General features: G+C 43.1%; 1 long non-coding RNA gene across 1 annotated transcript; it reads left to right on the forward strand.

Moving 5' to 3' along the window:
• Positions 1-214: 214 nt before the first annotated feature.
• LOC145713443 (uncharacterized) lies at positions 215-7,781 on the forward strand. Its single transcript, XR_014136518.1, has 2 exons — positions 215-6,553; positions 7,276-7,781. It is a non-coding gene; the product is annotated as an uncharacterized LOC145713443 (long non-coding RNA).
• The last annotated feature ends 5,694 nt before the right edge of the window (positions 7,782-13,475 follow it).

Below are 13,475 nucleotides of genomic sequence, written 5' to 3' on the forward strand. Positions count from 1 at the left end.
GTGGCGCAGTCGGTTAAGCGTCCGACTTCAGCCAGGTCACGATCTCGCGGTCCGTGAGTTCGAGCCCCGCGTCAGGCTCTGGGCTGATGGCTCGGAGCCTGGAGCCTGTTTCCGATTCTGTGTCTCCCTCTCTCTCTGCCCCTCCCCCGTTCATGCTCTGTGTCTCTCTGTCCCAAAAATAAATAAAAAACGTTGAAAAAAATTTAACAGAAAATGCGGATATAGGGGCGCCTGGGTGGCTCAGTCGGTTGAGCGTCCGACTTCAGCTCAGGTCATGATCTCACAGTTCGTGAGTTCAAGCCCCGCGTCAGGCTCTGTGCTGACAGCTCGGAGCCTGGAGCCTGCTTCAGATTCTGTGTCTCCCTCTCTTTCTCTGCCCCTCCCCTGCTCATGCTCTGTCTCTCTCTGTCTCAAAAATAAATAAAAACATTTAAAAAAAAAAAAAAAGAAAATGCGGATATACTTTCACTTTGACCTATTATTATAGATATACTCTATGTTTGAATTTACATTCAAGACCAGACATCTCTTTGGTTACCTTTAATATTACTTTGGATAATTAGTGCAATGATTCTTCCTATGATTACACATAACATGGGGAAGAATTATGTCAGAACTTTTTTCAGTTCAATTAATTTTCTGTGTTTTATTTGTATTTGGCTTTTTGAGACCTTAAAGATGATCACCTTGAATTTATATAACTTTTTAAATAATTACAGTTTATGGTCAAGATAATGAAACATCCTTTATCTCAGCATTATAACTTTGATCCACTTCTGCTAAATGATTTCTCTTCAATCTTACTAAATCATAAATACTTCTTTGTGCCATATGTTGTTTTTTTAAAAATTGTAGTTTAATAAACTCTATTATGAATATATATCACCTCAATTTTAGGAAATTTTAAGTAGAGATTTATTTTAAATACACAAAAATAGGGACACTTGCGTGGCTCATTTGGTTGAGTGTCTGGCTCTTGATTTTGGTCCAGGTCATGATCTCACAGTCGTGAGAGCAAGCCCCATGTCTGGCTCCATGCTGAGCATGGAGCCTGCTTGGGATTCTTTCTCTGTCCCTCTGCCTCCCCCTCCTCATGCTCGCTCTTTCTCGCTCTCTAAAATAAGAAAAAAATTTAAAAAATAAAAACACAAAAATATACGTTCAGGAATGCATATATATGGGGGGGCCTGGGTGGCTTAGCCGGTTAAGCGTACGACTGTTGGTTTTGGGTCAGGTTCTGATCTCACAGTTGGTGACTTTGAACCCCACGTTGGGCTCTGTGCTGACAGCACAGAGCCTGCTGGGGATTCTTTCTCTCTCCCTCTCTCTCTGCCCTTCTCCCGCTCCTGCTCTCTCTGCCTCTCAAAATAAACTTTAAAAAAAAAAAAAAAAAGAATGCATACATTTGTAGTAAAAATGTAAACGCACGGGGATGATAAAGATCAATATCCGAGCGTGGGAGGAGGACACAGTCAGGGTGAGATACACAGGGGACTTCAGCCCTTTTACTGAGGTCATCTCTTAAGTTGTGTGCTCATTCTATTTTTTAATGCTTTCTTGGATATCTTGAATATTTTACTATATTTTTCTTAAAGCTGAGAAGAGATCAACTATCTACCTTTTAATCCGTATGATCTGTTGTAGGCCTTAATGACTTGATTTTCAGATGAACCAAGTTATCTTGTGCACCTACACTGCTATTAGTTCAGGTGTTAGTTTCAAAGAAATATGCAAATACTGTTCCAAAAACACGAGCCGTGGTTAGTTTGAAGTAGTTCAAGAAGCAGATGCCTAAATGGAATGAGATGTGCAAGAGATTTATGGGCGGGGACTGTCTGTAAAGGATAAAAAGGAGGGAGCAGTACACAGGGAGAGCCTTGTGTCTGGACTGTAGGCTTGACACCTGTGAGGAGGAGGAAGAAAGGAGGCCTGGGTGGGAGGAGCCTCAGGCTGCCGTGTGGTTCTAAGAAAGGTCGCGCCAGGCTGAATGGGTGGTCCTGGAACCAAAGTTGCTTGTCAGAGGAGTCCTGTATTCAAGAATGGGCCAGCACTAGTACCCTCACTGTGCTCAGTCAGTGGCAGGGAGCGGCCGTGGGGAAGCATGACCTTAACAGCAAATGCAGTGGTGGCAGCCATACTTCCTGCAGCCGGCTCTTGAAGGAGTTGTGAGCAGAGCATTTCTATTGCTGCACCTCTTGTGCCACACAGACCCAGTTCTTACAGGTTTGGGGAGGAACTCCTCTGTGATTTCCATGCACCTCTTTTAGAAGAAGGAGTCTGGTTGAATGGTGAGTAACCCCTGCCTCTGAAGAGCCATGACTAGTATTCATCTTCTCCATCTTCTGTCATCCGTTTTAAAATGTTCTCATTCACAGCGATATCACCTTGGCAAGTTTTGGTGGCTAATCTAATAGTGTGACGTAAACCTTTATTCCTGAGGAGCCTGAACCTTTGGTAATCGTATCCTTCTCAGACTGGGGTTGCTGCACATATCCATTAACAGCTGCTGTGAATCAAGGGAATACCAGCAGGCACCAAAGGGGTTGCCTGCGTTCTGCATATATTTCTTCTATCCCCCCCCCCCCCCCCAGCTGCCTCTGGTCAAAGTCAATTATTTCTTCCAGCAGGCTGACCACTCTTCTAGCCTGCTGGATGGAAGTCCAAAATACTTTGATGATAGTCAGAACTTAAGAGTTCAGTGGGAGTTTTGCTGTGTTCCGTAGCAAGAGTGTGTACCCCTTTGATAAGCAGTTCTTCTAACCCTGCAGAGCCAGAGTGTTAGGAATGGTAAGCACTAGGTCACCAGGAATGATGGAGCTGTTCCTTTTCTCCCTTGGTCCTCAGATACATGTAAAGGTTTGTGATTTGATGGGTTTACTGCATTCAGAAGGTGGTACTACAACTATATTGTATCTGAGCTGGTGCTTACATTATGTCATTAGTAGGCCATTTCACTGATCTATGAGATTGCATTTAAAAAAATTTTTTTTCAATGTTTATTTATTTTTGAGAGAGAGCACGGGACAGGGAGGGTCAGAGAGAGAGGGAGACAGAATCCAAAGCAGGCTCCAGGCTGAGCTGTCAGCACAGAGCCCGATGCAGGGCTTGAACTCACAAACTGAGATCATGACCTTAGCCGAAGTCAGACACTCAACTGACTGAGCCACCCAGGTGCCCCGAGATTGCATATTTCTCTACTGTGTGTGTTACTTGACCAGTGGGGTCCTTTGGTTGGGCCCAGTCTTTTACCTGCTTTGCTTTGAAGTAGATTTCCTGGATGAATACCGTGTGAGTGGGACTCATGCCTGTGAATTAGGCATTCTGTTAATGCTCAGATTGTGGTGCTGACTGACGCTTTATGACTGATATCTGGGGATGCCGGCATAGGTGTCTCTGTGAAGATGACTTGGTGGCCCTTCTAGGATCAAAGGGATCCACTGTAGTCTTGTTGACACCCAATGGTTGTTTGTTATTCTCAAGGAATAAATAGTGCCATATCAGCACAATACTGGTCTCTGGCACAGTTTGGACAGTCGGAGACACAATAGCTAGATCAGCTTTGGTGAGTGGGAATTCATCTGTTGCGCTCATTCAGAGCCTCTATCTCTGCCACAAGTCATTCCATCCATATGCCCCTTGTGCCTCTTCCAGGCTGGCTAATACCAACTAACAGAGTTATTTTGTCTACTTGGTGGTTCAGAGCCTCTTCCATTGTGAATTTTTTTGATGGGCATTAATGGGTTATACAAAATATCTACTTTTGACTCCCTCTTGTTCATCCATATATACCTCTACTCCAGACCTCCTTATCAGATCTCCTGGCCCTCTTCCTTCCACACCCTGACCAGTCATTGACCACTGCCCAGGAATCTCACCTAAGGCCACTTCTGCATAAAATGATAACCAGGTACATTGCTTATAGATCTACCCATTGGGAAGGTCTTCCCACTGTTTTTCAAGGCCATCCCTTCATGTGCCTTTAGCGTAGCCATGGTCCATTTGTGCCTTGTGCCCACATACTGAGCCAAGCCAACCTATCAGTTAACTCGGTCATTATCCACCTCCTTCAGCTGGTTTAACCCCCATGGCTGTCGGTACGAATGCGGGGAATGACCCTTATGCGACTGTGGCGGTGATGCGGATGGAGGTCTATGCTACCTGCTCATATGGCTTCCTTGTGCCCTGTGGTCCTGCTTGGTCCTCTCAGATGTAGCGTTCTAGTCTTTTGATGGACTGCCTCTGACTTCATATAATTTTATGTTTTGGTGGTTCTGACTAAATTCAGCTCAAAAATGGGCAGTTGTGAACAAATGGTGTATTTGGTGTTCATCGTCAAGCATCCTGTGTCTATCAGAGCTCAATAAACGTGCCAGGAGCTACTTCCCAAAATGCATAATTTTGCACTGCGGATAGCATGGCCTTGCTCTGGAATCCTAAGGTCTTCTGATTCTCCCACTGGGGCTTACCATAAACTTCACACTACATCTTTTTACACCAGTGATGCTTCCGATCCTGTACTTCAGGGCTGCCTGTACCATAGCCTAGACCTGTAGCCTTCTGTATTACCCAGCAGATGAGCCAAAGCAGTAAGTATTCCTAGGTGTGAAATGTGTTGCCTGCAGAACTCAGATGTATCTACTAGGCACAGTGCTTCCTTTCAATGCAGCAGTTACATTTTGGAAGAGAAACGGTGGCACGCCCCTGATCACTGGACCCCTAAAAGGTCACTAACACGACAGGTGCTGAACCTTGATCGGATTAATTTCTCGTCCTTCTGACCACATGTACCTTACCAACACTTCTAGCATGTCAGCCATCTCCTGCTTGTCCTGTCCGGTCAGCAGGAAGTCATCAATGCAATGTATAAATGCTCTGTGGGATGTCCAGTCAGCCTCGATCTTGTTGGACCATGAGAGAGCACAGGACAGTTAAAAACCCTAGGACAAAATTAAGTGAATATTGCTCATTCCATGTGAGTGTGAACTTTGATCATTTTTTCTAACTGGAATAGAAAACACATTTGCCAAATCGACAGCTGCATACTGTGTACCTGAGGCCTACCAACAAATTCCAACTGGGATCAGCACTATAATTTTTGACTGATTGCAGTGGTGCACATTACAGTGTTCCCCACATACCATCTGGTTTGTGCAGAGGTCAGACTGGCAAATTAAATGGAGATATGAAGAGACCATACCTGCTCCTTGCCTGTCCACCCACCCCCAGTGTAATAAATACTGCTTTCGATATACTATCTTGGTTGGGGGGATGAGGTGGCATTTAAGGCTCTTTTTACTTGTTTTTCTTTTCACAGCTCTTATCCTATGGTCAAGGACCCAATAGGGTAGTTATTCCAACTACAGGTATATCATTTTTTTAACGTTTTTTTGAGATAGGCAGAGATAGTGCAAGTTGGGGAGGGGCAGGAAGAGAAGGAGAGAGAGAATCCCAAGCAGGCTCCATGCTGTCAGTGCAGAGCCGGACACAGGGCTCAAACTCATGAACTGCAAGACCATGACCTGAGCCAAAGTCAGATACTTAACTGACTGAGCCATACAGTTCCCCCCCCCCCCCCCCCCCGCCGACTATATAATTTCTAATTATACACTGGTGAACTGAGGAAATGACAACTGGATAAGTCTGTGGACTCAGTAGACCTACTGTAAGTTAGACTTTTCCACTTATAAGATTCCCCAGAACTTGTCATTCTAACGGGGTCATGATGACCCTCAGGTCTTTGAGAATAAAATGTTAGACCCTGGGTCCAATAATCCTTGCCATATCGTGGTATTCCCCTTTCTCCAGTGCACAGTTACAATAAGTAAATGACTGTAGGTCCTTTTGAGAAACCATTATAGCATATACTTGTGGTTTTGCAAGGTCCCTCCCCTCAGGGACCCAGCTACCTCTTCGGATCAGCGGTTCCAGCTCGAGTCTGGTAACTGAGCAAGAGATTGGACCTTTTTTTGTGTGATGACACTCAGTCTCCTCCATTCTTGCCTTCTTCTGGCTGTAGATGTCAAAGAGTACCATTAATGAATATCCATCTGTTTGCCTCAAGGACACCATACTTTAATGATTTCCCAACCTCCCTGCAGATTAAGGCTATTTGGCTGCCCCTCTACCCTTGCTGGTCATTACTGCCTCCTAGCTTTTAATAGTTAAGCACCACCACTTGACCTCTCATACTGGTGTGTTTGGGGCGCAAGGACATGATCGTGATGGATTTTAATGAGCTCACTGCCCTGAGGACTCTTCCTACGATCAGCTCTGGGCTGCAGAGGAGAACCAGCACTGAACTATTTGGTGATGTTAGTGTTCCTCTCACCAGCACATTCCTGGGGACTTTGTGTGTCCACACCTGGTGTGTCTTTTAGGCTTTCCCATGAACATAATCCGGTCGTCTCTGGCCTTACATAATATATCCATCCATCATGCCAACTTCCCTCAGCTCTTTATTCCTTCCTCCACAGGCTACCAGGGTAGCACAGTGTTTCCACTTGGCTCAACATTGGCCAGCACTTTCTCCAGGCTTCTAGGAGCCATCCTAACAGTGAGTGTCCCCCTTTCCCTAGGGTCCTTGCCAAGGTGCTAAATCCCATGGCAAAAGGAATGATTCATCCTCTTTCAGTATTAAACTCCCGCCCCCCATGGGGCGCCTGGGTGGCTCAGTCGGTTAAGCGTCTGACTTCGGCTCAGGTCATGATCTCACGGTCTGTGAGTTCGAGCCCCGCGTCAGGCTCTGTGCTGACAGCTCAGAGCCTGGAGCCTGTTTCAGATTCTGTGTCTCCCTCTCTCTATGCCCCTCCCCTGTTCACGCTCTGTCTCTCTCTGTCTCAAAAATAAATAAACGTTAAAAAAAATTAAATTAAAAAAAATAAAATAAAATAAACTCCCACCCCCTTGAAATTCAATCCCAGCAGTACTCCCTTGGCTCCCGCCAGTAGATGCTAGTTCTTGCAGCTCCTTTGGTGTGTAATCTATTTCTTTTCTTGTCAGGCTCAACATATCCCTAACCAAGAAGTGCTGGAATTTAACTCCAGTTATTGGCCTAGCAGTCCAGAGTGTAGACAGGGAGTGCTCCGTACCGTTGCCTTGCAGGGAAGATGCCTCTGTGGTATCATCCCATACAGGAGAAGTGCTAGCTCTTACAGGGAAGGGCTGGACCACCTCTCCAAGCTTTAGAGGTTCAGGGAGATTTGCATTGCCCAAATCATCGGAATATCCCTGGAGTTCTCCCACCTCATGTTTCAGTGTTCTGTGTTTTCCCTACAGAGCCCTTTCTTTAGCAAAACAGACCTTCATTGGCTGAGGATTTAAATGTCTCAGGAGCTCTGCGACTCCCACTGTCAAGTCCTATGTCTGCTCCCCAGCTTTGTCCACACCTTCACTGCAGGAGGTAAGGGTTGCTTTGTAAACTAGCAGAGTCCAGACTCTGGTTCTCACATTTAGCCTTTAACTAATGGCCCTTAGTTTCTCATTATTCTTTGGCTGGGCACCAGTACCACTTTAATAAGTAGTAACTCTGTTGTCCTTGGAGATATTGTGCCCTCGTCACTTTCAAATGCTTGAATTATTGGGGTGCCTGGGTGGCTCTGTCGGTTGAGTGTCTGGCTCTTAATTTTGGCTCAGGTCATGATGTCACGGTTCGAGGGATCGAGCCCCAAGTTGGGGTCTGTTCTGTCAGCTGTCAGCTCGAAGCCTACTTGGGATTCTCTCTCTCTCTCTCTCTGCCCCTCCCCTGTTCATTCTCTCTCTCTCTCTGTCTCTCTCTCTCCCCCCCCGCCCCCAAATAAATAAATAAACTTAAACAAAAATGCTGGTATCGTCATACCTGCAAGGGTAGTTCTTCCCATCTGGACATTTTCCTGGGTCTTCACACTGAAATCTTCAGCAGTTGAGCCACTCAGTTGAGCCATTTTATCAGCCAGGCAGTGAGTGAGCCTGTCTCCAAGCTCCATCTGACCTCTTATTTTCTAGCACCCCTTCTACTACCAGGTTCCGTTCAGGTTCTCTGACAAACAGATGCCAAGACAGGGTTAGACAAGCCAAAGATTTATTGGAAGGAAGTATCTGTGAAGGTTAGAAGGCAGGAGCAGAAGTACACAGGGAGAACCTTCTGTCTTGGGCTCTACGCTTGACACCTGTGACAGGAGAGCCCCCGGCGGGGGCAGTGCAGTTCTAAGAAAGCTTTAGCGGAGCCACTGGGGAGTTCTTGAGCCAAAGTTGCCTATTAAAGCATTCCTTAATCCCTCGGGAATGGGCCAGGACTAAGACCCGCTATGTGCTCAGTCTTGGCTGGGAACAGATGAGGAAAGCCTAGCCTTGAGGTGGATCTGGGGCTGCAGCTGGCTTCTTGGTCAACCACGTTCCCCACTGCTAGTCCTCTTGAAGGAGACCTGAGTGGCCCAGTTCCATGGCTGCCCCAGCTACCGGCTCTCATACCCATTGTCATTCTTATTGTCTGTTGATATTTCTGCAGAGGAAGTCTCAGATCATTTAATAAGTACACAGTAATTTTTTACTTACCTTGAACTTAATGTGAGTGAAAGTGCAATTCGTTGCAAAGTGCTATTTAAATATTGGTCTTAAGTGATATGAACTGTCACGGAATTGGAAGTGACCATGGCAGAGAAAGAAGCCAAGCTCAACATTTAGCACTTGACGCATAGTGGGTGCTCATTAAATGTTTGTTGACATGAAATAAGACCCAGACTTGGGGTCTTGGTAGAATGTTTGCTGATGATTTTAGTTACATATTTTCATGACTTAACACTTTTCTCCTAATTCCTTTGTCCTCCATATGCCTGAGAATGCAGAATGTCTCTATTTACAAGTGCCTCTTTAAAACATATTTTGTCCTGAAATATTAAAAAGTGTATTGTTCATGTGCATGAATAAAAACATGTAACTCAATTTTTGATGGTGTTGACATCAAAAAATTTATTTGATAAAATAAAAAATTGATTAAATTCATGCCATGGCACTTTATGACATAACTGCTTAAGTTCACCTTTATGAAAATATGCAAGCTATTTTTGTCATTCATACCACACCTCAGTTTGAATCAGTTAATTGAAATAATTGATTCAAATCATGAATTTATGTGCATACACAGAAATACAGTCAAATATTTAAAGTTAGGGCAAATAGATAATATAAAATCCCTTTCTGATTTTATTGTTTCATTGAAAAGTAATCAGTATAACCAAGCAGGTCCCAACCATGATTCTTAAGGCATGGGGAAAGGGGACCGTGGGTGGCCCAATCAGTTAAGGGTTCAACTCTTGTTTTCTGCTCAGTTCATGATCTTGCAGTTTGTGAGTTTGAGCCCTGGATCTTGGGATTCTCTCTCTTCCCCTCTCTCTGCCCCTCCCCTGCTCACACCCGCTCACCCTCTCTCTCAAAATAAATAAATAAACTAAAAAAAAAAGTTTCAAAAAAAGGAATGGGGATGAGTGCACATATATCAAATCATGCTATTAAGAAACAAAGCCTCAGTTTTTCCTGTTGCTTAATTTCTTTTTAACTGTGATATGTTTCTTCTTCAATTTTATAAAACACAAAAAGAACACAGATTTTTCTACTTATTGAAGGGGATAGACAAGAGTTTTCAATGGCGAAAAAGATACCATTTCATGGTTCTGGCCTATCCACAAACCATCTGACCACTTTTGAAAGTTTAGATATTCAGGGGCTCCTGGGTGGCTCAGTCAGTTAAGCGTCCGACTTCGGCTCAGATCATGATCTCACGGCCCGTGAGTTCGAGCCCCGTGTCAGGCTCTGTGCTGACAGCTCAGAGCCTGGAGCCCGTTTCGGATTCTGTGTCTCCCTCTCTCTCTGCCCCTCCCCCATTCATGCTCTGTCTCTCTCTGTCTCAAAAATAAATAAACGTTAAAAAAAAAATTAAAAAAAAAAAAGAAAGTTTAGATATTCACCCTTATCTTTTTCCATTTTTACTTGGAGGGAATACAGAGGGGAGTGATGGAAGGTGAAAGATCACAGAGCTCATTATCACTTATGACCACTGAGTTATCAACTCAGATAAAGATGTTGATGAAATGAATGTATAGGTTAAAACTTTTTTTGACATATAATTGACATGTAACAGTTTCAGATGTACAACATATGGTTCAATATTTGTGTATTCTGTGAAATGATCATCATACATAATTACAGTCTTTTTTTCTTGTAATGAGAAGTTTTAAGATCTAGTCTTTTAGCAGCTTTAAAACACACAGCACAGAATTATTAACTATAGTAACCATGTTGTACATTACATCCCCATGACTTATTACTTTATAACTGAAAGTTTCTACCTTTTGACCTCCTTCACCCATATCGCTTACCTGCCACTCCCCCCAACCCTGCCTCTGGCAACCAACAATCTGTTGTCTGTGTCTATGAGTTTAGTTTTTTGCTTGTTTTTGTTTTATTTTTTTATCATTTTTTAAAAAATGTTTATTTATTTTTGAGAGAGCGAGAGAGAGAGTGTGCGCAGGGAAGGGGCAGAGACAGAATCCAAAGCGGGCTCCAGGCTCCGATCTGTCAGCACAGAGCCCGACATGGGGCTCGAACCCACAAGCTGTGAGATCACGACCTGAACCGAAGTCGGGTGCTTAACCGACTGAGGTACCCAGGCACCCCTGTTTTTGTTTTATTTTAGATTCTACATATAAGTGAGATCATAAGATATTTGTCTTTTTCTGTCTGACTTATTTCACTTAGCATAATTCCCTGTAGTATAAGCCCTGATCTTTGGGTTTTGTTTTTTTAATGTTTATTTATTTATTTTGAGAGAGAGAAAGAGAGCATGCACATGAGGGGAGGAAGAGCAGAGAGAGAGAGAATCCCAAGCAGTCTTCGGGCTGCATAGCCCAATGCGAGGCTGGAGCCCAGGAACCCTGAGATTATGACCTGAGCTGAAGTCAAGAGTCAGATGCTTAACTGACTGAACCACCCAGGTGCCCCAAAGCCCTGACCTTTGGCTTTACTTTTTGTAGTGCAAGTGCCAGCTTTGATTGCTGGGGCATCTACTTCAAAGGTGGCTATCTTGAATAAAGCCCTTGCCCACCATAGGACTTGATAAAGAGGCCATAACGCCCCTCCCCTATCAGTCGTCTTTATTTTAGAGATCTTGGTTGATTTTGAGAATTGACTCCTTGGGCCACTTGTTTGTTTCTCTTTCCACACTTTAAATTTCCTCTCTTCTGCTTTAAATTCACCAATAAAGAGTGAGCCTGAATGCTAGGCCTTCATCCTCGACCCTATTAAAAAGCAGAACCCTAGGCCCATACATGCCTTCTCTCTTTTTCTCTGTAAAATTTCTCTGTGTAGCCACAGATGGTCCTATAAGTAATTAACCTTGTTTCTTTCAAAGTTTCCTTATGGTTATTGCTGAGGGCGTCTTGCAATCATAATAAGAACCACACGGGCTGGCTTAGCTACAACATTGGTTATTGATAAGCTGAGATTGGCACACATGCCCTCAAAGCGCATCCATTTTGTCACAGATGGCAAGATTTCCTTCATTGTGTGTGTATGTGGGGTTTTTTTTAATCCTTTTATCTGTTGATAGACAGTAAAGTTGCCTTCATGTCTTGGCTATTGTGCATAATGCTGCAGTGAGCAAGAGAGTGCAGATATCTCTTTGAGATCCTGATTTTAATGCTTTTAAACATATATCCAGAAGTGGGATTGCCGGATCATATGGTAGTTCTATTTTTAATCTTTTAAGGAACCTCCATACAGTTCCATAAAGTTTCCATATTGGCCTTGCCAATTTAAATACTCACCAAAGGTGTACAAGGGTTCCCTTTACTCCACATCCTTGCCAGCACTTGTTTTCTTTCTGGTTTTGTTGTTGTTGTTGTTGTTGTTTGTTTGTTTTTTTAAGTAATAGCCTTTCTTGGGGTGCCTTGGTGGCTCAGTTGGTTAAGTGTTCAACTCTTGATTTCGGCTTAGGTCATAATCTCATGGTTCTTGAGATTGAGTCTCACGTCAGGCTCTGCACAGACAGTGTAGAGTCTGCTTGGGATTCTCTTTCTCCTTCTCTCTGCCCTTCCCCCACTTACGCTCTCTGACTTTGTCTCTCAAAATAAATAAACATTAAAAAATAGTAATAATAATAGCCATGCTAAAAGGTGTGTAGTGATACCTCATTGTGTTTTTTTTTTAATTTTTTTTTTAACATTTATTTATTATTGAGAAACAGAGAGAGACAGAGCATGAGCATGGGAGGGACAGAGAGAAGGGGAGACAGAATGTGAAGCAGGCTCCAGTCTCTGAGCCGTCAGCACAGAGCCCGACGTGGAGCCTGAACTCACAAACTGCAAGACCATGACCTGAGCCAAAGTCAGACGCTCAACCAACTGAGCCACCCAGGTGCCCCTCATTGTGGTTTTTATTTGCATTTCTCTCATGATTAGTGATTTGAGTGCCTTTTCACACACCTGTTGGCCATCTTTGTCTTCTTTGGAAAAATGTGTATTCAGATCCTCTGCCCATTTTTTAATTGGAGTGTTTGTTTTTTTGCTATTGAGTTGCATGGGTTCTTTATATATTTTGGATATTAACCCCTTATCAGATATATGATTTGCTAATATTTTCTCCCATTTGGTAGGTTGCTTTTTTGTTTTGTTGATGGTTGCCTTTGCAGTGTAGTCATTTGGTGTAGTCCCACTTGTTTGTTTTTGCTTTTGGTGTCAGATCCAAAAAGTCATCACCAAGACCAATGTCAATGAGTTTACTGCCTGTTTTTCTTCCAGGAGTTTTATGGTTTCAGGTCTTACATTCAAGTCTTTAACCCATTTTTAGTTCATCATTGGGTATGATTTAAGATAGTGGTTTATTTTCAGTTTTTTGCATGTGTGTGTCCAGTTTTCCCAACACCATTTATTGAAGAGACGGTTCTTTCTCTGTTGTATTTTCTGGGTTCTTTTGTCATCACTACTTGACTCCATAAGTGTGGGTTATTTCTGAGTTCTCTCTTCTGTTTCATTCATCTGTGTGTCTGCTTTTATGCCAATGCCACACTGTTTTAATTACTATAGCTCTGTAATATAGTTGAAAATCAGGAAACATGATGCCTCTGGCTTTGTCCTTCTTTCTAAAGATTACTTTGGCTATTTAGAGTTTTTTCTGATTCCATACAAATTTGAGAATTATTTGTTCTAGTTTTGTGAAAAATGCCATTGGAGGTTGATGGAGATTGCAATGAATCTATAGATTGCTCTGAGCAGTATGGACATCTTAACAATATTTGTACTTCCAATCCATGGGCATAGCGTATCTTTCCATTCATTTGTGTCATCTTCAGTTTCTTTCATCAGTGTTTTATAGCTTTCAATGTACAGGTCTTTCACCTCCATGGTTAAATTTATTCCTAGGTACTTTATTCTTTTTGATTTAATTGTAAATGAGATTGTTTTCTTAATTTCTCTTTCTGAAAGTTCATTATTAGTATATGGAAACAT

Source organism: Panthera onca, chromosome F2 (assembly GCF_046562875.1).
Source record: "Panthera onca isolate mPanOnc1 chromosome F2, mPanOnc1 haplotype 2, whole genome shotgun sequence".
Lineage (NCBI taxonomy): Eukaryota > Metazoa > Chordata > Mammalia > Carnivora > Felidae > Panthera > Panthera onca.